Consider the following 25,109-nt stretch of genomic DNA (forward strand, 5'->3'; position numbering starts at 1 on the left):
TAATCAGTATGGTTTTGTGGAGGGGCGGCAAACAATTGACAATATTAACAGAACACTGATGATCCAGAGGGAAGCAGAATGTAAGAAAGTACCACTTTTATTGGTGAGTCTTGATGCAGAGAAAGCATTTGACAGAGCAGACTGGGACGTCATGAGCAGGACAATGGAAGCATTTGCTTTCCCTGATACAATTATAAGGTTGATTAGAATAATACATAAGGGAGCAGAGGTGCAAACTAAAATGGGCAGGGTCCTCTCTCCGATAATTTCTGCTTGAGTAGAGGAACCAGGCAGGGTTGTCCGCTTTCCCCTTTGTTGTTCGCATTACATTTAGAACCATTGGCAATGAAAATAAGGGACTCAGAAATTCAAGGATATAATTGGTATGGTAGCCAGGATAAGCTGGCTTTGTTTGCAGATGATATTATTTTATACATGACAAAACCAGAAAGGAACACTTTAAGACAGTTTTAAATCTTCTCAGGTTACAAAATTAATGAAGATAAAAGAAAGGCAACAGCGGTAAATTATGCACCCACACACGAATTGTTCCAACAATATCCATACTTATGGGGACATGATAAAAATGAAGTATTTAGGAGTATGGATTAGAAATGACTCTCTGGTGGCAGCTAAGGATATGGGGGAAGAGACTAAACAGAAGATAATACAAAAATTGAGAACTGGAAGTTTTGTTACATGGACATGGATACTAAGACTCAAGCCATTAAAATGTTTTTTGTCCTTTTAGTCTTATACACAGATCAGGCATACTTTTATCAACCGGAGAAGTTGTAGATAACAATTAAAAAAGAGTTGAAGGATTTTATCTGGGAAGGGAAGACAGCAAGGGTCAAATGGGATAAGCAGATTCTACCAACAGAACAATGTGGACAAGGATTACCTAATTTGAAGGGGTATTTTAGAGCAACACAGTTAAAGCTCTTAAACATAGCACAGGCCAAAAACTATAATTCAAAGTGGAAAGGAATTATGCTGACAGGGAGGAAGCTCAAGAAATAAGGAGATTGGGATTTTGGATGCAGACTCTTAAGAACAACAAAAATCATACTGAGTATTATATTCATAAAACAGAAGGGTGTATTCTAAGAACCAAACCAGCATGAGAATGGAGAAGAGAGATTTTGCCGATGACTGTGGTTAGGGATTACAGATAATAGGCAAGAGGGGTTGGAATTTATTGGAGAAAACTGGCAAAGGAACCAAGGTAATGGGAGCAAACAAATAGAAAGGGAAAGGTAATAGAATTGGAAGATGCCGAGAATGTATTTGGACAGCAGGTTACAGATTGCCTTCCCTATCAAGGACGGATATCAGAGTATAGGCAAAGAAAAAGAAACAGGGGGCTCCTAAATGAAAGACCAGCCACTGGTAGAGTTTTTAATAGAATCTAGAACAGAAGCTGCTGTTAAAAAATGAATAATTAGCAAAGCATTTAAAATAGTGCATGATAATTATAAGACTCAGAGGAGCTTAGAAAGGATTGGGAAGTGAGTTTGGATAAACAATTCACAAATAGACAATGGGGGATATATGTAGATCTCCAAAATACGCAACACAGTCTAAAAGATTTAGGATTGTTGCCTGGAAGTGTTTACATAGGTATTTTTATACCCCAAGTAGACTCCAAAGAATTTTTTATCAGGTGGATAGCAAATGTTGGAGGTGTGACAGGCAAGAAAGAGGTAGCTGGGAACATATTTTTTGGAAGTGTGATGAGCTGGCAGACTTTTGGGATTCCCTGTGGACCGGTCTGTCAGAGATGCTGGATGAGCAGATTGGACTGATAGGGGATGATTCTTGAGTTATGCTTCAGAATCAGAATTGCTTAGACATAGTAAAGCCTTGCTGAGTCTAATTATGGTGGCTGCCAAAAAAGCAATTACTAGAAAATGGAAATCAAAGTCTAGACCAACTTTACTAGAAGTAGTGAATATAGTAACAGAGATAAAACAACTGGAATTGGGATCTTTAGAAAAGGGAAGGAGCAAACTACATAAGAAAAAATGGGAACTGTGGGAACAATATATGCAGAGCAGGAATGAGGTTTAAGAGACAGGATTGTTTTATGAGCTATATAAAGCTTAACTGACAATGACTGGATGGTTTATAAATTATGTTTACAACTACAGTTGTTGCAGTGGTGTCTGTGATGTAAACTGTTTGCAACTAAAGTGATGATATTTTGTATGTTTTTCATTTACATAAGTGTAAGACTGCCTTTGTCATATGTGGAAATTTAATAAAGATGTTTGGGAAAAAAAGATAGTTTTAAGAGCCCTTGTTACATCTCTGATCCTGGCTCCAAAAACAAAGTTAACTGTCACTTTATTCTTAACCAGTTTGTTGACACTGGTGTCGGTATGCCTGACTATGGAGTCACCAATTACTAAAACACTGCTGTGTCTAGATGCAGTCTAAGTGGGCCTTACAGGAATGTGGTCTGCAACTTTATGACAATTAGAAGTATGTTACTGTCCCAGTGGCCTGAAAGGTTGAGTAATGACCTACAGTACAGTATGTCCAGGGATAGAGTCCCGGCCAACAATACCTTTGTTTGGATTGTTGGCAATATGATGAAGGTGTTTACCTTATAAACACAAGGTACAGGGTTTGATTCTCACATGGGGTAACCTGCTAGGCTTAAAATGACCCACAAGGGCAGTCAGTCTAGTAGTAATCTGTAATCTAATCTATGAACCTACCGGTTGCAGGTGGGCAGGGTGAAGGTAGATGTGTTGCTGTGTGAATCAATGGCTGATGTTTCTTTGTCCTAAATATGGGAGGCTGAGGTAATGTTCTCTTAACCTCAGTGTAAGCTGGTTTGTGCAAGTGTTTTGTGCTGTGTGAGCATGTGCATGTGATGTGTTGACCAAATGAGTTCTGAGGTGCAAACGTGACCTGCAAGTTCAGGAAATACAAGTCTCATATACTGAATCACTGTGAAGTAGCAGTAAACAGTTTTTGGTAACTATGACATATTTCTACATAAATGGTCAGGTTATGTGTAGATTCTGAGACAATCTTAGACACGGGAAGGACTAGTTCTAAAAATCATCCTGTCCTCATAAAAGATCTAAAAAAAAGCCTGGGTAGACACAAGGAACTGTAATCCAGACTCCTATTTAGCTGAGGTCAGAGCAACGAGTGTGGGGGGGGGGGGGGGGGTCCTAAGAAACAGACTTCAGAGATGAGCTGACTGCAAGTTCAAAAGATGACAGTACAGTCGTGTGAGTAAACTTATAACAGCAGATGTTCAAATGATCACTGCTGCAGTAGCCTTAGCTATTTTGGGTTATAGCATGATTAGGATACAACAGCTGGCCAGCTTCCAAAGCTTCAGGGTACCTTCCAGGTGTCGGGTACAAAGCCCTTCAGTGCATTCATGCCAACAGACAGAAGAGGGAGAAAGGCTAAGCCCTGAAAGAACAAATACTACAAACATACAAACAAAAAAAAAGTAAACATCAGGACTTCCAAGATGGCTGCACACTGATTAACAGCTTAACTTCAGAGTGAAAGCAGAAACTGAAAGACAACAGCCAGTGATGTTGTCAACTTAAGTAAAATTATGTCACCAGCTAGCAAGTATACTGCCTGGATGCCTGCAATGAAGAAACCAAGACGGCCTAAAAGAAAATCATCTAGAAAGGGTGAAGAGAAACCACTGACTGGGAAAAATCCTGCAGCTGTTCAGCAAAAAGCAGGTCAAGCTCCAGCTTAGGTGCAAAAATAAGTCAAATGTGCTCAGAGCTGATTAATAAATGAAACACTAAAGGAGTATTTCAACTCAAATAAAAAGCTGGAAAAGGCTTTAAAAAGACATTCAGATGAGCAGATAAAACTGCAAAAATCAGAGGTCGGAATAAAGGGGTGCTGAGTATGTTTGCTCAAGAAGTCAGGTTTCAAAAATGGTAGAATTAGAGAATAAAGCGCATAGGGAAAATATGAGATTTTCTGCTGCACAGAGAAATTAGAAGGGACAGACTGCATTAAATTCTCTGAAGGCACAAACAACTGTACTGGTATTTCACAACATGGACTGTGTACACTGTGTATGCTCCAAATTTGGCCATGAAAAACAAACCGTGACTTTTGTTAGTAAAGATGGAAACCAACCAGGACAGAGAGTTAATCCTGACAAAAATGTGGCAAAAAGACAAAGTATTAAAAGTTGGAGACAGTAGAGTATGTGTGGAAAATGATTATTCACTGTACACCAGGAAGAACAATTTATTCCACAAATCAGGGAATGTTGAGACACAGGGGAGAGATTCAAGCTGATGTACCCAGCTGTCTTCAGAATATTTTTTCCTGCAGGATCAAAGTCATTATTTTGACGCTGGACAGTATATGGAAGAAACGCAAAACTTTGTCCAGCAGAAAATTAAGAATAGTTATAAAACGTTTCACAATATAAACTGCATATTTTGTATCAAAGTACTTTTAATTTTTATTGTATGTGATGAAGTTATTAAATTAAATGGATGCCTTTGTTTCACTCTTTTTCTTCTCTTTCTTCTTTTTTGATATTAAAAAACGGAGGCATTATAGTGCAAAAAGAGAAGAAAAGCTAAACAAAAGGAAGTTTAAGTTAATAGGCGGTAATCTTGGGTTGTTGAGGTGGGGGATTGGGTGTAAAAATGCAACGATCATAATAAATATATATATATATATATATATATATATATATATATATATATATATATATATATAGACTTGATATGTTTTCTCTTACTTTTGCAGAGGTAAATGTCTAGACTAAGACCATTGGCTTAATCTAATAAAAATTTGTAAGTGTAAACAAGTAAACCTGGCAACACCAAATATAATGAAGTTTTCATTTAGCAATAAATATTTCAGCTTGTCTTTGAGGCTGCAATACAGGACTACATTTTTCTTTTTTGTTCTTACTTTTCCATGGAGTCAAGTTGATAACAGGGCAATAAAAGACAGAACACTAGTTTCTTCGATGTTAAAAATGAATGATTTCTAAAAGTAGGCAAGTAGTTTTCATATGGGAGGATAAAAACAAAAAATAAAAGACGATTAGTGTTAAGTAAAAGCACAGGCAATAACATGCATCTTAGCACAGATAACTTCAGCTTCTGGTAAATTAGGCATGTGTTACCATTTGATATTTGGCACAAAATGTTCCTACCAGGAGGGTTAAACTTCATTAATTGAAACTTACATAGTTATGTGTGTTTGTATTAAGTTAACAGGTTTTGGGGGTGTTCTGGAGGTGTGTTTTTTTGTTTGAGGGCTTTTATTAAAACAAAGTCTCGTAAAATGTGTAACAGGCTCCAATGCTGATACGATAAAAAAAATGTATGAAGGATTAACCTGCCAAACCATTAGTGTGTGCATATATCACAAAAGCTGAAAATACACATTTAAAAAAAACTGCCATACACAACAGGTGGGAATAATGACTTCTTAACACAATGGTGACACTTTCCATATCATCTGTGAAAATGAATGGTCTCCCAGGTATAGACAAAAAGGAAAGAATACTTGGGTTTGGGATTTCCCCGATTTGTAGGGGTATTTCAGTTAATACATAACACAAGCAGAAACTTGTAATTCAAAGTGAAACGGGATGACAACAAAACCGGGTGGAATCTCAAGAAACAAGGAGAGATTGAATTTTGGATGCAGATCCTTAAGGAGAACAACCACCATACAGAATGTTATATTCTTAAAGTAGCAGAAAGTATTCTAAGAAGTAAGCCAACACGAGAATGGAGATTTTGATGATAGTGATGACTGCAATTAAGAATACAGACCATAGGCAAGTGGGGGCTGAAATTTGTTGAAGAAAACTGGCAAAAAAAAAAAAGGTATTGGGAGAAAATAATTAGAGAGGTTAAGGTAACAGAATGGGAAGAGGCCAATAATTTATTTGAACTGCAGAGTAGAGATTGCCTTGCCTACCATGGACTGATAAGAGAGTAGGCAAAGAGAAAGAAATAGGGAGATCCTAAGTGAAAGACCAGCACTGGAAGACTTTTTAGTAGAATCTAGAACAGAAGTTGCCATTAAAAAAGGAATAATTAGTACAGCATATAAAATACTGCATGATAACAATAAGAAACAGAGGAGGTTAGAAAGGATTGGGAAGAAAGAATGAATAAGCAATTCACAAAGGAACAATGGGTTTATATATGTATGACACCAAAGAGGCAACAAAGTCTAGAAGATTTAGGATCTTTGCTTGGAAGTGTTTACATAGGTATTTTTATACTCCAAGTAGACTCCAAATAATTTTTCCTCCAGTAGATAGCAAACGTTGGAGGTGTGATGGGGAAGAAAGAGGTATTTATGAATATATTTTGGAGTGTAATGAGTTGGCAGACTTTAAAAATTTCTTGCAGACTACTCTGTCAGAAATACTGTGTGCGCAAATTAGTATGACTAAGAAAAATTTTTTTTTGAGCTACGATACAGAATCGGAATTGCCTAGACATATTATGGCCTTGCTGAGTCTAATTATGATGGCTGCCAAAAAAGCATTTACTAGGAAATGGAAATCAAAGTCTAAACCAACTGTACTAGAAGTAGTGAATATAGTAACAGAGATAAAACTGGAAATGGGATCTGTAGAAAAGGGTAGTAGCAAATTACATAGAAAAACACACGCAGATGAGGAATGGGGTTTTAAAGAATGCAGGATTTCAATGAGCTATGGGATGTTTGATTGACAGGATAAATTGCAAGTGACGTATAATGTCTGCAACTAAAATTAAGTCAATATGTTTTTTTAATTTATATAAATGTATGATAGCCTATGTCCTAAATGATAATTTAATAAAGATGTTTCTTGTTTAATTACAAAAAAAGAATGTTTAAGTCTATTAAAAAATGCAGCGGTCAAATGGCAATGCTACAGGAAACTCACATGGAAAGAATGGAGTATGACAATTTGATAGAAAGAATTTCAAAATGGATATTCTGCAGAGCATCAGGGACAAAGAAGAGGAATACTTTTATTAATTGCTAGAGAAGCTCCAGTAGTGACAGAAGGGGAAAAACATAATAATGTCAGTTATGTAGTAGTAAAGGGGTACTGGCAAGGGATGAGGCTTATGCTGGCATGTATTTATATTCCACCTAAAACTATTTTAGAGCTTTAAACATTTTTGGGAAAATAAATCAGCTTTCAGCAGGGAATATTACTCACAGGTGGGGACCAGAAACTGATTTGCTACAATGAGGATGTATTTGGGGGCACAGAAGTGAAAACAATTAGAAAGTAGATTTCTGAAGAAATTTATGAAAATATTTGGTATTAGAGATGTGAATTCAGTGGTAGGAACATGAAAATATACATATTACTCCCCAAAGTACAATAACTTGGTTAGATTTGACAGAAATTATATTTCACATAAACATGTCCATTTAATTGAGAACTTTGATACGCATCCAATAATGACTTTAGATCATGTGCCAACAATTACTAAGATAAAGATGCAAAATAACGAGTTAAAGATGAGACACTGGCACTTTCCACTTACCAGTTAAAGAGAGAAATTTAAGGAATGGCTAGTGGAAATTATCGAGGGGTTATTAGGAACATAGAAACTACTCCAAAAGTTATAGGTAGTGAGTGGGATAAAATGAAAAAAAAAATAACAGAAAATTAGATCTGGTTATGTAGTAATAAGAATTGTTTAGAAGGGTTGACAAAAATTAAAGTATTACAAAAAAGGGGAAGTTCACGGGAAGAGGCATAATGACACAGTGCTAAATAGAAAATAAGAGTACCTGGATAACATGCATGGCTTTTGAAACATTGCTGACAAAACAACTCTTTTTTGATAACTCCAGAGCACAGAAACATTTAGCACAACAGAAAGTAGAAAAGGTTGTTGCCAAACTTAGGGTGCCTACAACTAGCAAAATAACCACAGATCATGTAGCGTTATTAGAGATATTTCAGAAACTTTATGAAAAGTTTTATAAAGCAAGAGTGGGGACATTAAAGCACAAATGGAAATATTTAAATATGCCAAGGTCAGATGTGGATAAAGCTCAACAACCAACAATTAAGATATGAGGAGATGAGATTAAAAAAAATGATGCAGAACCAATGTGTAGGAAAGTCTCCAGGAATATATGGCATTCTGGTAGAAGTTTGGTAGCTAAGAAGGAAGTAAGTGATAAAGAAAACAGTATTTTACAAGGGGGTGGGGGGCACCAACATCCTGGAAAAATGTTATGGTGGCTAAAAGACAGCAAAGACCCATCTGATCCAGCTTCATATAGGCCTTTTCAATTTTAAACCATAACTATAAAGGGCTTATTTCTATAACAGCCAAAGAATAGCAAAGGCGATGCCAAAATGGATTGATATGGACCAATTTTATTTTCTGGAGGGGAGGCAAACATTTGACATTAAAAGAACAGTGATGATCCAGAAGGAAGCAAAATGTAAGAAAATACAGTTATTGGTGCTTCTTGATGCAGATAAAGCATTCAACATAGTAAGCTGGGATGTTATGAGTAGAACAATGGAAGTATTTGTATTTCCTGATACAATAATGTTAATTAGAATGATATATGAGGGATTAGAGGCAAAAATCAAACTGGGAGAGCTTCTCTCTGACAAGTTGTGCCTGAACAAAGTAACCAGGCAGGGGTGTCCTCTTTCCTCTTTATTTGCGTTATATTTAGAACCACTGGCAAATAAAATAAGGGATTCAGAAATTCAACGATATAATCTGCAAGGTGTTCAAGGAAAACAGGCTTTATTTGTAGATGTTATTTCATATCTGATAGAACCAGAAAAGGACATCAATGATGTAGAATATTCTGAGACAGGTTTGCTTTTTTTTCTGGGGGGGGGGGGGGTGTAAAATTAATTCAGATAAAACAAAGGCTATAGCTATAAGCTATGTACCCACATGTGAACAGGTCCAAAAATACCCATATTTATGGGGACATGATAAAATTAAGTACTTAGGAGTATGGATTAAAGGGCATTTTGTTATGGCAGCTAAGGATTTGTGGGGAGAGACTAAACAAAAGATAATACAAAAACTGGGAAACTGGAAGCACTTGCCTATGGATATAAGCAGGTACCAGGCTAATTACCCTTGTGAATTACTTTAAGTATAAGCAATTTCCTTTAGTGCGACTCAAACCCTGTACCTCTGGTCTGTGAAGGAAATACCTGAGCACCATTATGCTAACCCCTAACAATATGGACAGAAAGATACAAGCAGTAAACATTTTTAGTCCCTTAAGTTTTATATGAAGGTCAGGCATATTTTTATCAACCAGAGGAGAAGTCGTGTATAGTAATTAGTAAAGAGTTGAAGGACTGTATGTGGGAAGGAAAGAGGACAAAGTGGGATAAGTTGATCCTCCCAATAAAATAAGGAGGTCTAGGATTGCCTGATTTAAACAGATATTTAGAGCTACACAATTAAGGCTTTTACACATAACACAAGTATACAGCTACAATTTAAAGTGGAAAGGGATGATGATGAAGTAGAGGTGTAATAAGGAAAGAATGGGATTCTGGAGATCTGCAGCTCATTCAGAAGAACAGTCATACAGAACATTATATTCACAAAGTAGCAGAAAGTATACTTAGCCAATACAGGAATGGAGAAAGGAGATTCTATCAATGGTGATGGTTGTAATTAAAGGTACACAGGAGAGACAAGAGGGGACTGAAATTTACTGGAGGAAGTTGTCAAAGAAACCAAGGCATTGGGAACAAACTTAGTAGAGAAGGAAAGTTAACAGAATGGGAAGAGGCCAAGAAGACATTTGGTTTATACGCTAGTGATTGCTTTCCCTATCAGGGATTGAGAAAGGGATAAGGGAATCCTAAATGAAAGACCTGTACTGGTTAAGTTTTTAATCGTATCTAGAACAGAAGCTTCTGTTACAAAGGAATAATTGAGACGGCAAATACAATGGCAAATACAATATTGCACAATAACTATAGGAATCAATCAGAAGAGGTCAGAAAAGATTGGGAAGATAGATTAGATACACAATTCACAAATACACAATGGGATGATATGTGTATGGCTGCCAAATATGCAACAAAATCTACAAGACTTAGGAATTCTGCCTGGAAGTGTTTGTATAGATAAATTTATACCCCAAGAACACTCTAAAGGATTTCATTTTACCTCGGATAGATGACAAATGTTGGAAGTGTGATGGGGAAAAAAAGAGGTAATTGGGAATATATGTTTTCAGAGTGTAATGAGTTGACCGACTTTAAAAATTATGTATAGAGTACGTGGTCAGGAATACTGGGCGAGCAAATGAATGTAATTAAGGAAATTGTTTTTTGAGCTGGGATACAGTATCTGAATTGCCCAGACATATTAAGGCCTTGTTAAAAGTTTAATTCTGGTGGCTGTCAAAAAAGCAATTCCCAGAAAATGGAAAACAAAATCTAAACCAACTATACTTGAAGTACTGAATATTGTAACAGAGATTAAAAAAACATGAATTGGGAACTTCTAAAAGTATGAGTAAATTACATAGAAAACAAATGGAAATTGTGGAAACAATACATGCAGAAACATGTTCTGAAGGAGGAATGAGGTTAAAGAGAAGGCAAGTATTGAATAATGTACGTAATATTGCTTATATTGTATGGCATACAGCAACATATGTGACATATACTGTTTGTAAATGTGAACTTGTTAATATGGTTTGATTTATTTCTATATAAATCTAAGTTTGCTGACGTCACAAGTGATAATTCAATAAAGATGTTTGGGGGAAAGTAAATGTCCATAGCCTAGCAGAAATAAAACAAGGGAGATGGAGGGACGGAGAGGCTATAGCAGCAGTGACCATTAAAACATCTACTGTTATAAGTTTACTTACACAATTGTCCTGTTCATCATATTGACCACTGCTGCAGTAGCCTTAGCTATATGGGTAGATTACCCTAGCTTACCTATGGCTGATGCCCCTGAATAATGATCAAAGCCTAATCTAGACCTAGAGAAGATAACAAGCTTATAGCGCTTTGTACAGATATGAACAGAGGACCACGTTGCTGCTTCTAGAATCATTCTGAATTCCAACCCTTTCCAAAAGCAATAGATGAAGCCAAGGCCCTAACAGACTGGGCTTTAACCGTGCTTGGAAAAGTTTTATTGTGGTGAGGATATGGCAATAGCCTGAGACAATAATTTGGGAACAGTCTATTTTGACACAAGTTCTTCCTTCTTTTCACATTCATAGGAAATGAGCAACAGCCAAACACTTGAAAAATTTAATTCCGTCAAGAAAGTACCACAGTTGCCTGTAGACATCAAGGTATGGAGTACTGTCCCTCCATTGTTAGGTTCAAAAAAGAAAACAGGGAGGATAGCTTAGTTTAAAGTAAACTTGAGGCATGAAAAAAGATTAGTTCTCAAAGAAAATCTGTCGCTGTGGAAAATGACTCACCATAAGAACTTAGACTCAAATAACCTATCTCTAGTGATCAGAGCAATCAGTAAAACTGTTTTCCATATTAAGAACCTCAAGTCAGGCAGGTTAGTTGGTTCAAATGGAGTGGCGTTAGCTTCTCAAAATATAAAATTAAGACCACAAGGTGGGGGCCACTGGTTTTCTTGGAGGCCTCAAGAAAAAAAACCTTTTCAAAAGCATTTTGACATGAGAATGTATTGAAAGTGGTGTACCCATTGGCAAAGAAGCTGAAATGGCCAATAAATGAATCCTGATGGAAGAGTATGAAAGGCCATAAGCTATTAACTCACACAAATACTGTAAAACTAGATAACAACTAGCCCTGAATGGGTGCTTATGTTGGTGGCACCAATTAGAAAACCTTTCTCATTTGCTAATACATGATTCTCTAGTAGTAGACTTTCTTACCTTCATTAGTACCTGCTGCATGTCCTCAGTGAACAGGTGCCTTAAGGGAGTTAAGACCCCATCATTTAAGCAATCGGTTGAAGTTGATTGAGGCTGAGGCAATGCAAGTCTGATAATACACACAATGTGCAAGGGCCTAGTCTTTTTCTGTTTTAAGATTCCAATTACTTGAGTGCACTCTTGCACACCCAAACTAAGTGCTTTCTTAGATGCCATATTCAGTGCTATATTTTTAACATCATGGTATTTCCAGCTTAGCAACTATTTTTTTTCATCCTACTTAGGTTTGCAGTTGTAAATCTATACACATGTTCATTCATATTATGATGAAAACAATCTTTGTTAAACGTAGCATATTTAATATTTATTCTGGTATATGTCTTTTGGTAGATCTTTTTGTTAGTTATTTTAGTTAGTTTCTTAATAAAGTTTTGATTAGTTGGTTAGCCTATACAAAGTGTTAATAAACTGGTCTTAGATTGTAATTTGTCTCTGGTTTCAGTTTTAGGTAGCACAGTCGCTGATTACACTTTGTTGTTAAGGGGGAACTGGGAATTGGCTAATGGAAATTATTTTAATGCTTTTATTGCTCTTAACAGAACCACCCTCTGTAACTACTGCCTTGCTCCAAACAAACTGATTATATACAAATAAGTAATGTTTTAGATGCTTTTCATTACACTCAACTAGGATTGCTTGTGCGTTTTAATAAAGGATATTCCATTTTTAACAACTGTGAACTACCTACTATTTTCTATTTGATTTTGTAGCACATATTTTACAGTTATATTTTACTGTTTGATTTTTATTAAGTGAACTAAGTACTTAACTATTTGTGAACATCACACTCTACACTGCAAAGTTTCTTACTGGTTTCTGTCTGGTGTATCATGCACCCCTGGATCTTGTGAGAGTACATCCATTCTATGAGGAAGCTTGTGGTAATTGCTCCTGACCATTTCCCAAAGAAGTGAGAGCCACTGTTGTCTGGTCCAGAAGGGAATCGTTACAATGATCTTGGGGATTCTTTCCCATTCTTCATTAGTGTCCTGGATATCAGTGGAGAGGATCAAAAAGCATGCATGAATATTCCCGTCCAAGGAAAAGGCATTTGTCTTCCAGGATTTCTTGCATGGAATCATGGAAAAGAATTGCGTCATTTGATTGCTCACAGAGGAGACAAATAGGTCTACTTGAGGAACTCTCCACAGATGGATCAAAATCTTGGAAGACCACCTGACCTAGTTTACATCTGTGAAGGTCTGTCCTTGACCTGCTCAGTTTTGTCTGACACACAATTTTGCTCTACAGGAAAGTAGGCTGCCTGCAGAGTGAGACTGTGCTATGAAGGTATATCTCAAGCTAACATGGCTAGTCTGCAAAGGAGGTAAGACCTGGTTCCCACTTGCTTGCTGTACTGCATCACTGTAGCTATCTGTAACAACTAGAAGAGGTCTTGGGGACCCAAGATGATTCAGTGAGGCGAGTGCTTTGATTAAAGCAAGCATATCTTATACCTACATGCCTGAATCTGTCCTTGGTGTACAACAAATCTTGCACTTTTACCCCTCCAGAAACTGATCCCCTTAAGTCTAAAATGTCTGTGGTGACAATTTTTGAGCAAGGAGGGAGAAGGGGAGACTTGGATTTAGGGATATTTACAGTCTCCATGAAGTGCTTTCTATTCTGACAAACCTCAGCACTGAGATTTGAAAAGACAAAGGGTGTTACCTAAATAAAAATATTTCAAGCATTAGCATTAATGTCCCTCTAGCCTGTCAATATACCAGAATTGTTCCCATAACAAGTGTCCAGGCTGTTCTTAAAAATATATAAAACTAGTGCTTCCTTTAATGTAATTTGGTAGTCCATGCATCAGCTGTTCTCCACGAAGCAATTAATACAGTTCTCATTCCTACAGAATATTTCTTTTTTTAAATTCTCCAAGTCTTTTGGGTTTTCTAATACCATGACGGGAACTGATTCCATTCCTAAATTGAAGTACGATAAAAGTTCAAGAAATTAGTATTGTTTCAATCTTTGTCAGCCGAAAGTGCTTTTAGCAGCATCTGCAATTTGTACAGTTACATATATTGGTAACATATAAAAAAGAATCTACAGTCATATTCAGATAAGTCCCGTTGCTCCTACTACTACTGGAACTGTCTGGGTATCTATCTTCCACATTGCTCTCATTTCTGCCTGCAAATCCTGATATTTTATGACTTTATGTCTGCCTGTACACAAGACACTGTAGTCACTTGGGGTAGTGATTTCAATGATCAATGCTGCTTTTGTCTTCTTTTCACGGACCACTATATCTGTTTTTCTCACCTCTGTTTCCTGAACTGTTATTAATGGGTGATCCCATGTGATATAGACCATCATTTTCTATGATGCTTTGTGGCTCACGTTTCCAGTGTTTTTCAGCAACTTCAATACCATAATGTTTGCACAATCTCCAGTGCAACAGTCTTGCCACTTTATTATGCCTTCCAGTAAGGTCCCGCTACCATTAGTATATCACAACCAGCAACGAAGTGTGCAACTGTTCCTAATTCCATTTTACAAAACCTACATGTGTCTGTTTCTCCAACATGTTCAATGGACTTTGTAAACCGATGTGTACGTAAGCCCACTATCCTGGGCTGCCAATATTAACCTTTCATCTTTTGGTTTGAATTCACCACTCTTTAAACAGTCCTGAGCTCGATCCTGATCAACATGTGGTTCTTCCAGGAGTTTTCTATACATGCAACTATATTTATGCATTTTCCACTTGCCTTCTCATCTGATCCTTCACCTTATATTCTTTCATTTTTTGGCACATTCAGTTGTTCCCTGATTTTTATCTATTTCTGGTTTGATTTCCATTCCCGACTGACGCCAATATGCTTCTACTAGACTATGAAGGGAAGTCATCATAGATTTATTTTTCTCATATTTCAAAACTTTCACTATATTTGGGTCTTGTGAGGTCAGCAGATATGTATGCAATCCCACAATTGCAGATCTATACAAGTAATCAATTTCAAGTAGGCCCATACCTCCTTCAGAATGGGGAATACATAATCTTGGTATGCACTGACTTTTAAAAATCATGTGATGAGCATGAAGCATCCTTCTTGTTTTCCTAATCTAACACCTTTTGGGGCCAGTCAATCAGTACAAAACTAAATTAGAACAGGAAGAGCAAATCGGTTTATAGCTTAAAATTTATTCCTACATGTCAACGCTGGTTTTCAGCATTACTTTAAGTCTTCTAAAATATATATGTTATCTGAAGGCTGTCTGATGATTCACTAGTACGTTTTGATAACCCCAATCATTCTCAGAGGTAGTTCTCTCTAAATGCCCTATATATCTGAATAAGGTCTCTTCTTAAATATATATGAGAGACAATGTACAAAGCACATATATTTTAGTCTTTCATAATAACTTAAATGTTCACATCTGTGGATGCCCTTGGTATATTTCTGCTGTACTCTTTCAAGTTTACTCATGATCGTTTTCTTAAAAGGTTTCCATATTGTTATTCCATACTCGAGTTTGGGTCTAATGTAACTAACAAACCATGACATCATGATTTCTGATTTCCTAGACTTTATACATCTTTTTATACAACCTGTACTTCTATAACTATCATTAACCAAACTGGTTGACATGATTAGAAAACCTCTATTTATCTATTATACAGGTTCAATCAATGTATGCTGTATTAAATATTCAACTTTTGAATTTATGTCTCCCAAATATCAAATGCTTAATTTTTGATGTATTTATCAGCATATTATCCTGGTGCCCAAATGGTCAATTCAGTCAAGTTTTTTTGCAGACATACCCTGTTATACGTGCAATTAGTTTACTCATTTTCAAGTCATCCGCATATAGACTGTAGAACACTTCAGATGAAACACAGAGATCTGAAAGATACAATCTAAACATGCATGGGTCTAGGACAGAGACTTGAGACACACCATGACTGTAACCAAGAATTTCACCTATCCAATTTTTGTACGATACTTGCCATGTCCTATTTGTGAGGTATGCAGCTATCCATCTTATTAAGAGTACATCAGTACCTAGCTGTTCTAATTTACTGATCAGTGCTTTGTGTATAACCCTGAGAAATGCTGAAGTTAAAGCTATAAAAATTACACCACAACACAATTTTGCATTCATGGCTGTTACATTGTTACAGGACATCATATTATTGGTGGCAATAGAGCTATTTTCAACATATTCATGTTGATAAATGGTTTCAAGTTCCAACCTTTCCAGTTCTGAGAAATAACTTATCCAATATTACCTTCTTCATTATTTTTTCAAAACATGAAAGTAGAATTAAGGGTCTGTATGACTCAGTATTTATCCTACTCCGATTTCCTTTAAAGACGGGTTTAATAAGTGCATGCTTCCAATCTTGAGGAATCTCCAACATTTATATGCCTAGTAAACAATAGATATAATCTAGTGCAAGTTCTTGCTGAAGTGTTCTCTGGTCACTATTGCTAATTCTGTTGCCTCCCTGTGCATTGTTTGGATCCAGTTTGCAAAGTTATTTTCCAATCTAATTCAATTTCAGTATCTGGGGATACCTGGATGCCACTATTATTCCCTTTGTGGAGACAAACTGTTTTGCATAAGATTTTGTAAATCTATCTATAATCTGTTGAATCTCCGAATAAATTTTGGAATCTACACATAGTTTACGGATTTGTATGTCTTTACTCCTTCCATATCTTATGTAGCTATAAAATGGTTTCCTACTATGCTCAATATTTTCTACAAATTTTCTTCAATTTTTTTCTTGATCGTGTCTCATCTAACACTGTGCTTAACTTGTTTGTCCAGCTTGTTTATTTCAGTTTTAAAAGTCATAGTTCAACCGCTTTTCCATTTCATATTTTTTTTTTGTCTATCACCTTAATCAAGTATCTTGCTCTAAAGAAAATGCATCGTCCTGATGATTGTGCTGGGACCAAGAGACTTAGGATACCATTGTATCTTTCTCATATGAAGTCTTGCCAGGGGTATCATGACAAATGCAGATACCAAGAGACCCAAAATCCTAAGATAATCCCTCACAACAACTGGAGTCCGAGTGGAAAACCATAGAAATAGCAATAAATATAGATCTATTTTCCCTGTGGAAGAAAAACACTTAGAACTGAGGTGTTAAACTGACAAACCAGGAACATAATCCTGTGTGAAACTGTAAAAAAAAAAACTTTTGAATGTTCTTTTGGAATCCCAGCTTGTGAAAGAGAGGTCTAACCCAAGTGAGAGATTCTTAACACTTTAAAAAAAGATGAGAGAAATCTAAACATGGACAATGCAGATATCTTGTAGCCTGCAATGACCTATAATTGGAGCCAGACACTTCGAGAGCACTCTTAGTACAGTGGATAGTCCAAAGGTTAAGGCGGGAAACTCAATGTGATCCAGATACAGAAATCCTGGAGAAATACCTTAAGTCTGGATGAACAGGGATGTGCTAAGTATCTTTTAAATGTAGTGTTACCAGGAAACTTAAATATGGTAAAAGTTGTAACAAATCTTGAAGTGACATTATTTTGAACTAGGTCACTATTGCAAACAAGCTTTAGAAAGAAAGATCTAGAACTGCTCTCCAAGCATCATCTTTCTTTGGCACTAACATCATCCTTGAATAAAAAACTTTTCCAACCTGAGAAGAAGGAATTGGTTCTATCACACCCTGAAAGAGCAACTGATAAAGGATAGATGGAGTCTGGTCTGGTAGATGAGGAATTATCCCTTGAAAAGCAGTGATTTCCTCCAACTTCTATCTGTAACACTGATGAATGATCTTTAGAATAAATTTGCCTGAAACTGTTGCCAAAGATTATAGAGAAGATTCAGACATTCTAGAAGGGAAAAGTGATTGCCAGGGTTTTTTTTTTTTTTTTTTTTTTTTTTGGGGGGGGGGGGCAAAGTCCCTTAAATAGTTGCTCTGTTTCAACTGCACTTGGTCGGGGGGGGGTTACTGAATTATTTTTTGAACCCCTTGAACCCCCTTGCCATTTCTTATTAAACATCTATTTCCTGTATTTTGTTGAAACTATTTTTTTCCTTTTTTTTGCCAAAATTGAATGAGGATGTACAGAATCCCTAAAAAAATTTGGAAAAGCAGGGTTAAAAAATCGTAAAGATTCCATGTATTAACTTACCCCTTTCATAGTTAACCATCTGAAATGTTGGGACCAGCTAGAGTCCTGGAACACAGACTGAATGGCCGAGAAAATGGACTTAGATATACCAAGTCCTTACTGTCTTTTTTCTAAAGTATGGTGATCAAAGTTTTTTTTATACTAACTCTAGGAAGGGGGTGGGAGTGGCTTGCCCTACTGCCAAAAAAGATGATTAAAAGTGAAAAGTGATGTTCAAGGTTCACACTTCTACGGGATTTTCAGTCTCTTTTTTTTTCAGTGTGACATTACTCAGCATTTGAAGTGCCAACATTTCAATAGGGAGCCCTTCCATCACACGTTTTGATGACTTCTGCAGCAGAATAACCAAAAGCAATCTCTAAGTAAAGAATAACTTAAATATTTTATTTTGCACATGCTGTGGGAGATTTTGAGAGAGCAGTCTGGCAAACCTAAAAAAAAATGACCAGTGGCCATAGCCCTGGAAGAAGTATCATCAAAGTCAACTATAAAAGTCAAAGTTAACTATCATATTGACAACACACCCCTTAGAGTTGACCCAGTAGTCAGGGACTTAGGGACACGCATAGATAGTAATCTAGCTTTTGATCATAATGTGTCTGCAGTGGTGAGTAAATCACTCTATGTTGCACAACTTATAAACAAAGGTATGGCATCCAAGTCCAAGGAAGTCATTGTTCCATTGTATTTGGCACTCATCAGACCTATCATTGAGTAAGATGTCCCCCTTTGGTATGTACCTAACCAGGCATATCCAACAACTGGAACGTCCACAGAGGCTCCTCACTAAAAGAAAAGATGATGCAACTAATAGGTCCTATGCAAACCGCCTCAAGGCCCTCTCTCTTTATTCTGTCGCCTACAGGCTTTTGAGGGGAGATCCATGTCTGGCATACAGGGCATTGTCAGACCCCACTCCGGAGGACCTCCTGCACAGCCACAAAACCTTGCCTGTGTTAGAAATAGGACCTGCTAGAGAGAGGTATGTATCCCAGAGACTACCCCTTCTATGGAACAGACTCCCCCATCTATGTGAAGCAGACTTCCTCCCTAACCCAATTCAAGTGCAACTAGGGCAATTGGATGGGAAACCAGAAATTAATCCGTGGTTTAGCACCTATGTCTCTAATGCACAGAGTTAATCTGTAAATGGTTCATCTCCCAGGTCCATGCTTACACTTATCAAGGGTATCAGAACATGTCAGAGATTTGGGATGCATGGCTAGGCTTAAAAAGGCCCTTGTGGTCATTAGCCTAGTAAACACCTATGAACCACACACACACACACACAAAGTAAACAATGAGTAGTGATTTGTACAATGGAGCAAATTAATTTAAAGCAGATTTTTTCCTCACAATAAGAGATGCCAGACAAAACATTCCTCATGCTATAAAAATTAGTAGCAATAAACATACGAACCTGACAATTCAAAATTCTAAAAATCAGAGTTGCACAAGCATACATTTTCCCCCATACTTATACATATCTTCCCATCCTTATCAGAAACAGAAGGACTGGTAGTAATTAAATGTTTAGCAGCAGTACAGTATAATGACAGTCCATTAAAAAACAACCCTCCAGCTTAAAAATAACTTTCCTAAACAGAAAAATAAGACATTTTTAAAAGTGGAAGGTTTTTCCCCCAAAGGGAGCCTATTTGCCCAGTAAAAGAACAGCAGAAACAGACCATCAATTTTTGAAAGTCTGCGGAGGAGCCCAAACCTGCCCCCCCGGTCAGCTCAGCTTTAGCTTACTGGCAGTTTGGAAAGTGTGGAATGTTGTCTGAAGCTTTGGAAGCTGGTCAGGTGTTGTACACTATGCAGCATATAACCTATACAGTCAAGACTACTGCAACAGCGATCAATATGATGAACATCATTAACTTCTCCATAATGAAGTTCAGATCCCAGGAAGGAGGCACTCATTTTCTAGGTGGCTACATAGATAGATCCCACTTTAGAAACTGTTAAATTGGAGTACAGAAAGGGAAGGTGGTACCTTAACTGAATTGTGCAATTTACACAGGTAATGCAGAATCTGGGGACATCCCAGCTTGGGATGGTTCCATATTGAGACACCAGATAGAAAATCGCTTTCCTTATGCTAAGTACAACTTTCTAGTGGCAGCTTTTCTTTCCCTCAACACCAGCTGCACACCTCCTCAAAGAAAAAGTGTCTAAAGACTATCAAAAACCAATCATCCATACAGTAACACTGAGATTTTGCATGCTGGGATGAAATAAAGGATCCCTTGCCCTGTGTGGGCAAGTCCATTCTGTGAGGCAGTTTTTGGTAATTGTTCCTGGCCAGATGCATGAATGGAGACTCAATGTTTGCCTGGGCCAAAAGGGATTCATTAGTAGCAGCTCTGGTAAGTCAAGTTCTTTTTGATCTTTAGAAGGATTCTGAATATGAGAGGAAAGCGGAAAAAAAAGACAGGAAAATTTCTGTCCAAGGGAATGAGAATGTGACTGTTTTCTACGCTTTTTTTGCATGGAGTCCTAGAACAGAACTGTTTCAATCGTCTTGAGATAGGAAGTAAAGAGATCTCAGAAAGGTCCCCACTGCTGGACAGTCTTAGGAAAGACTGCTGGGGATATAGTCCACTTGCGAGGATCTATCCTGGATCTCCTCACACAGTCTGCTGCTGTGTTCTGCTCTAAAGGGATGTATGCTGCCTGCAGAATTTAGCTGTGTCTAACCGTTTAATCCCAGGCAATTATGGCAAGTTTGCAAAGAGGTTATGGATCAATCCTCCCCCATCATGCTTATTTACGTACCACTTACCATGATTTTCTTTATCACCAACCGTAGTTTGGAGTCCAAAACTGATTTAGTACCTTCCAAGCATTTATTAAGCCATCATCTCCTTTAGCTTTGTGTGTTTGCATCTGTAATGAGGCACCTGACTCCTTTAGCAACTGCTCCCAAATGAAGTCTGAGGTGTCTGTGATAATTTATTGACTGACTGAGATGGAATGGAACAGGTTAAGTGTAGTCCTGGATTTACCAGGATTTGACTGGGTCATCAAATAAGATTCTTCTTCACTAAGCTGAGTACAGGAAATGGAAAGGATAGAGGATAAACATGCTAGGCCTGCAGAGATTTGAGAAACCAGTGAATCTTCCTCATGTGGAATGTCATAAAAGTGATCTCAGGAGGAGAAAGTTCATGAGGATAGACTAGACAAAACTATAAATCTGAAATATCGTCAAAATTGTCTTACTGTAGACTTTCTGATGGGACAGACTTAGAAAGTGGTAATAGCAGGGAAGCATTTTCACTGGAGGAAGAAAGATTATCAGAGAAGTGTCCAGAAGACATCCTGGGAAAATTGAAAATGATCCTGTGAGAAGGGACCAAAGATGACTTTTCCAAGTTTAATTTGAAACCTAAGCTACTGAGAAGATCTACTGTATACTAATGAAAGTTCAAAGTGTTCTGTCTGGTGGATGCTGAGATCAGGCAATCATCAATGTAGACCTATATGTGAATGCCTTGAAGTCTGTAAAAAGCTATGACTTGGGAAAGGCACATGATGAAGACTCCTGGGGTGGCAGAAAGAGAACAAAAGGTAGAGGGGTCAACTGAAAGTATAATCCAAGGCAGAGAATCTCCAAAGAAAAAAAAAAATAATAAAAAAAAAAATATATATATATATCTATATATATATATATATATATATATATATATATATATATATATACACACACACATACATACATATATATATATATATATATATATATATATATATATATATACACACACACACACACACACACACAATATATACACATACATATATACACACACACACACAAGTGTGTATATTTTGTGTGAACTGGAATGTGAAGATAGACATCACTCAGATTCAGAGCAACCACAAATGCATGTGGGTTTGTAGGGTCAATATTTTGAATTTTATTACCAGGAAAAAAGTATTCAGAATGGAAAGGTCTAAAACGGGTCTCCATGGCACTTTATTTTCTAGGAACCAAAAACAGTCTGGAGTAAAAGTCTTTTCCTGATTGGGACAGCGGGAATGGTTCCATAACACCTTTAGTTAAACATTTTGAAATGATTTAAGGTGGCTCCCACTGAAATGTTGAGACTCTCAATGTAGAATCCCCAAAAGACAAAAACATATAAAAAATAAAAGATCAAAAACACAAGACAAGAGTGAATATCTGACATTGTTTTTTCTCCTCTAAACTTGTTTTATGAAGGGGAACAAGCTTCCTTGCATCCCATAAACGTATATATCAACTTGAAGCTCACCATACAAAGGAGAAAAGGAAATATTCAGAGAAATGGCAATCTTGGACTTAATTATTAAATCCAGTCTCCACATTCTGGGACTCAGCACAGCAACACTGTAAAATTAATTTAGCTACCTTGGAGGCAGAACATGCATTTCGTCCTTGGAAATAAAGCTATTCCCAGACTAAATTGGAAGGGATGTCCGATAAAACCTGTAATTCTGCTCTATGAGACACTGCACCCAGCAGTCTGAAGTTATTGTTTCCAAACTAAGATATACAAAGAAACATTGCCTGCAATTTTTTGGCGACAGGATGTTAAGGGGAAGGGGAGGGGCAATGGAAGGCAAGGACAGTCAGTTATTTCTTTTGAAAGGACAGTCCTTGACATATCTCTCCTTTCTATTTTTTTTTCTCATACTATAGCTTGGTAGATTTTTCCAGGTTACATAAAGGGATTTTGAAACTAAAGCCCTGGATTAGATGGACAATTTATTTGGTATTTGCAAATGGATGCCTAACTGTTGCTTGATGACATCCATTAATTTGACTCTCTCCCATTTTCTTAAGCAATACCTTGGCTGCTGAATTACCACATAGATCTTTTTTTCTGGAGGGGCATTTAAAGTTATGTATTTACATCCTCTGGAAAGTTCTATAGACTTATCCAGGCATTTCTATGCATGACAGTTCCAATAGGAACAGCTCTGGTAAAATCATCATAAGCACATTTTAAAGAATAAATTTAGTGACTTGGAAACCAGAGCTGACCAATTCTAACACAGAAGATTTAACCTCAAAATTATGTGGGTTAGCCAAAGATTGCTACATATTTGCAAATTTAAACAAAAGGTACTTTGACACATGGGTTTGACAATTTAGTGCCCTAAATGCCAAAGAAAGGTATGACTATCCCTCTCATTAGGAATAGGACTGGCTGAAGAAAACATTTTAGTACTTCTATCGCTACAGAAATAATGTTAAGATTTGTGACTGGATTCTTAAAGAGAAATTTATGAGCAACTATTTACTCCATAAAACATACCAGGTTTACTTGGGGCTGGGGAAAGGAGTGCACAGAGGATAATGCTTCTGTTAAGGCATTATCTAAAGCACAGGGGGTATGGCTATAGGCTTGGGGAATTTCATGCTAAGGAGCTCACAGTGTCATTTGTTAATCTCTCACTGCTTTTCCTTCCCACTTAAAAATGACTTCACTTTGTGGAAAGTAGCACCTAGAGATTTCTTGTTTTGGGAAATCTGAGGAAAGAGAATCCTCAAGATTCTGACTCTCAGGCAGTGGGGGAAGAGATTTGCGAGGCACATTCCAATCCTTCTAATCAGATTCAGAAAGAAATACTTCCTCTTAACTAGACTGAAGGAAGTGGAGGTTGGAAAGAAGGTTGAAAAGGTTAAAGATCTTCTCAAAATTAAACCAATCCTCCTGAGTCTATTTATGAGAAATGGGAGGATAAGACTAGTGCTTAGACCTATGAGTGTGCTTCAATTGAGTCTCAAGGAGTATGGTCTTTGTATTAAATCCATAGGCCGGACTTCCACGAATGACCCACTATCTTCCATGACTGGTAATTGCAGTATGCCTCTCTTACCCTCAAGGAGAAAAAAAAAACATTGTTTTCCCTTGTTGGTCTACCCCACTAGAGAAAATCTTTTGAGGATGCACAAGGATCCCGGGATATAACAGCTTCCAATGTGGACCTGCTAGAGGGTCCAGGAGCAGCAGCCTGATGGTCTGATGGCTTCATAAGTATCTCAATAATCAGTCTCAGACTGTATGAGCGGTAAATGTCTCAGATCAATCATTAACCTCTCTTGTCAACTTTTTTCATCTCCAACTGAGGGATTAAAGTCTACTGCTGGGGAATCAAATGATATGGTTTCTCTCGCCAAAGCCCACAGGAGTTTATGGTCAAGAAAAACTCTGAAGGGTCATTTCAAAACAGAAGGCAAAATGATCAATATATTAATTTCATATTTCCCAATATGAAAAAAGGACACAGGGATAATGGCCAGTAACTGCCAGTTTTAGTAAACTCAGTTATTGGCTAGTATGCATGCCTGAAAGAAAATCAACTAGAAAGGTGAACAGAAAATGACTGGGAAGAATCCTGCAGCTGTTCAGAAAAAAAGCAGTTCAAGCTCCAGCTCTGATGCAAGACATGGCTTCCATTAATCCAGAGGGGGAAAAAAAATAAACCAAGTGTGCTCAGTGCTGATTAGAATAAACAAAACATTGAGAATGTATCAACTCAAACAAAAGCCTGAAAAAATGAAAAAAAGCTAATTCAGATAAACTGTTAAAACTGCAAAAATCAGAGGATGAAATGAAGGAAGGGCTGGGATGAGTATGATACTGCTAAAGAATTGCTGTTATAAGATAGAGCACACAAGAAAAACTTGAGGTTTTCTGGTGTACCATGGAAACAAAGAATAAGCTGTAGTACTTTTATGAAAGCACCAATAAGCAATTAGACTAGTATTTCACAGCAGGATTTGTTAAATGAAAGACATTATATGTATGCTCCAAACCTAGTAATGAGAAAGTATTAAAGACTTGTGTAAGTAAAGATGCAATCATACCAATAGAAAGAGTTGATCCTGACAAAATTTTGGCAGAAGGGCAAAATATTACAAATTGGAGACAGTAGAGTGTTTATGGAAAATTATTTCTCACTGTACACCAGGGAGAAGAAAAACAAATTTATCCCAGTAAAAAAGGGTATGTCAAGTGGCAGGTGTGAGATTCA

The 25,109-nt window shown here is 37.1% G+C and overlaps 1 protein-coding gene across 1 annotated transcript in view; it reads right to left on the reverse strand.

Annotated features, from left to right (window-relative positions):
• The window catches only part of CSPP1 (centrosome and spindle pole associated protein 1), a 2,775,649-nt gene that overhangs the window by 1,854,726 nt on the left and 895,814 nt on the right, over positions 1–25,109 (reverse strand). The gene's annotated exons all lie outside the window — the stretch shown is intronic.

This window comes from Protopterus annectens, chromosome 3.part1 (assembly GCF_019279795.1).
Source record: "Protopterus annectens isolate FY-2018-M chromosome 3.part1, PAN1.0, whole genome shotgun sequence".
In the NCBI taxonomy this organism is placed as follows: Eukaryota; Metazoa; Chordata; order Ceratodontiformes; family Protopteridae; genus Protopterus; species Protopterus annectens.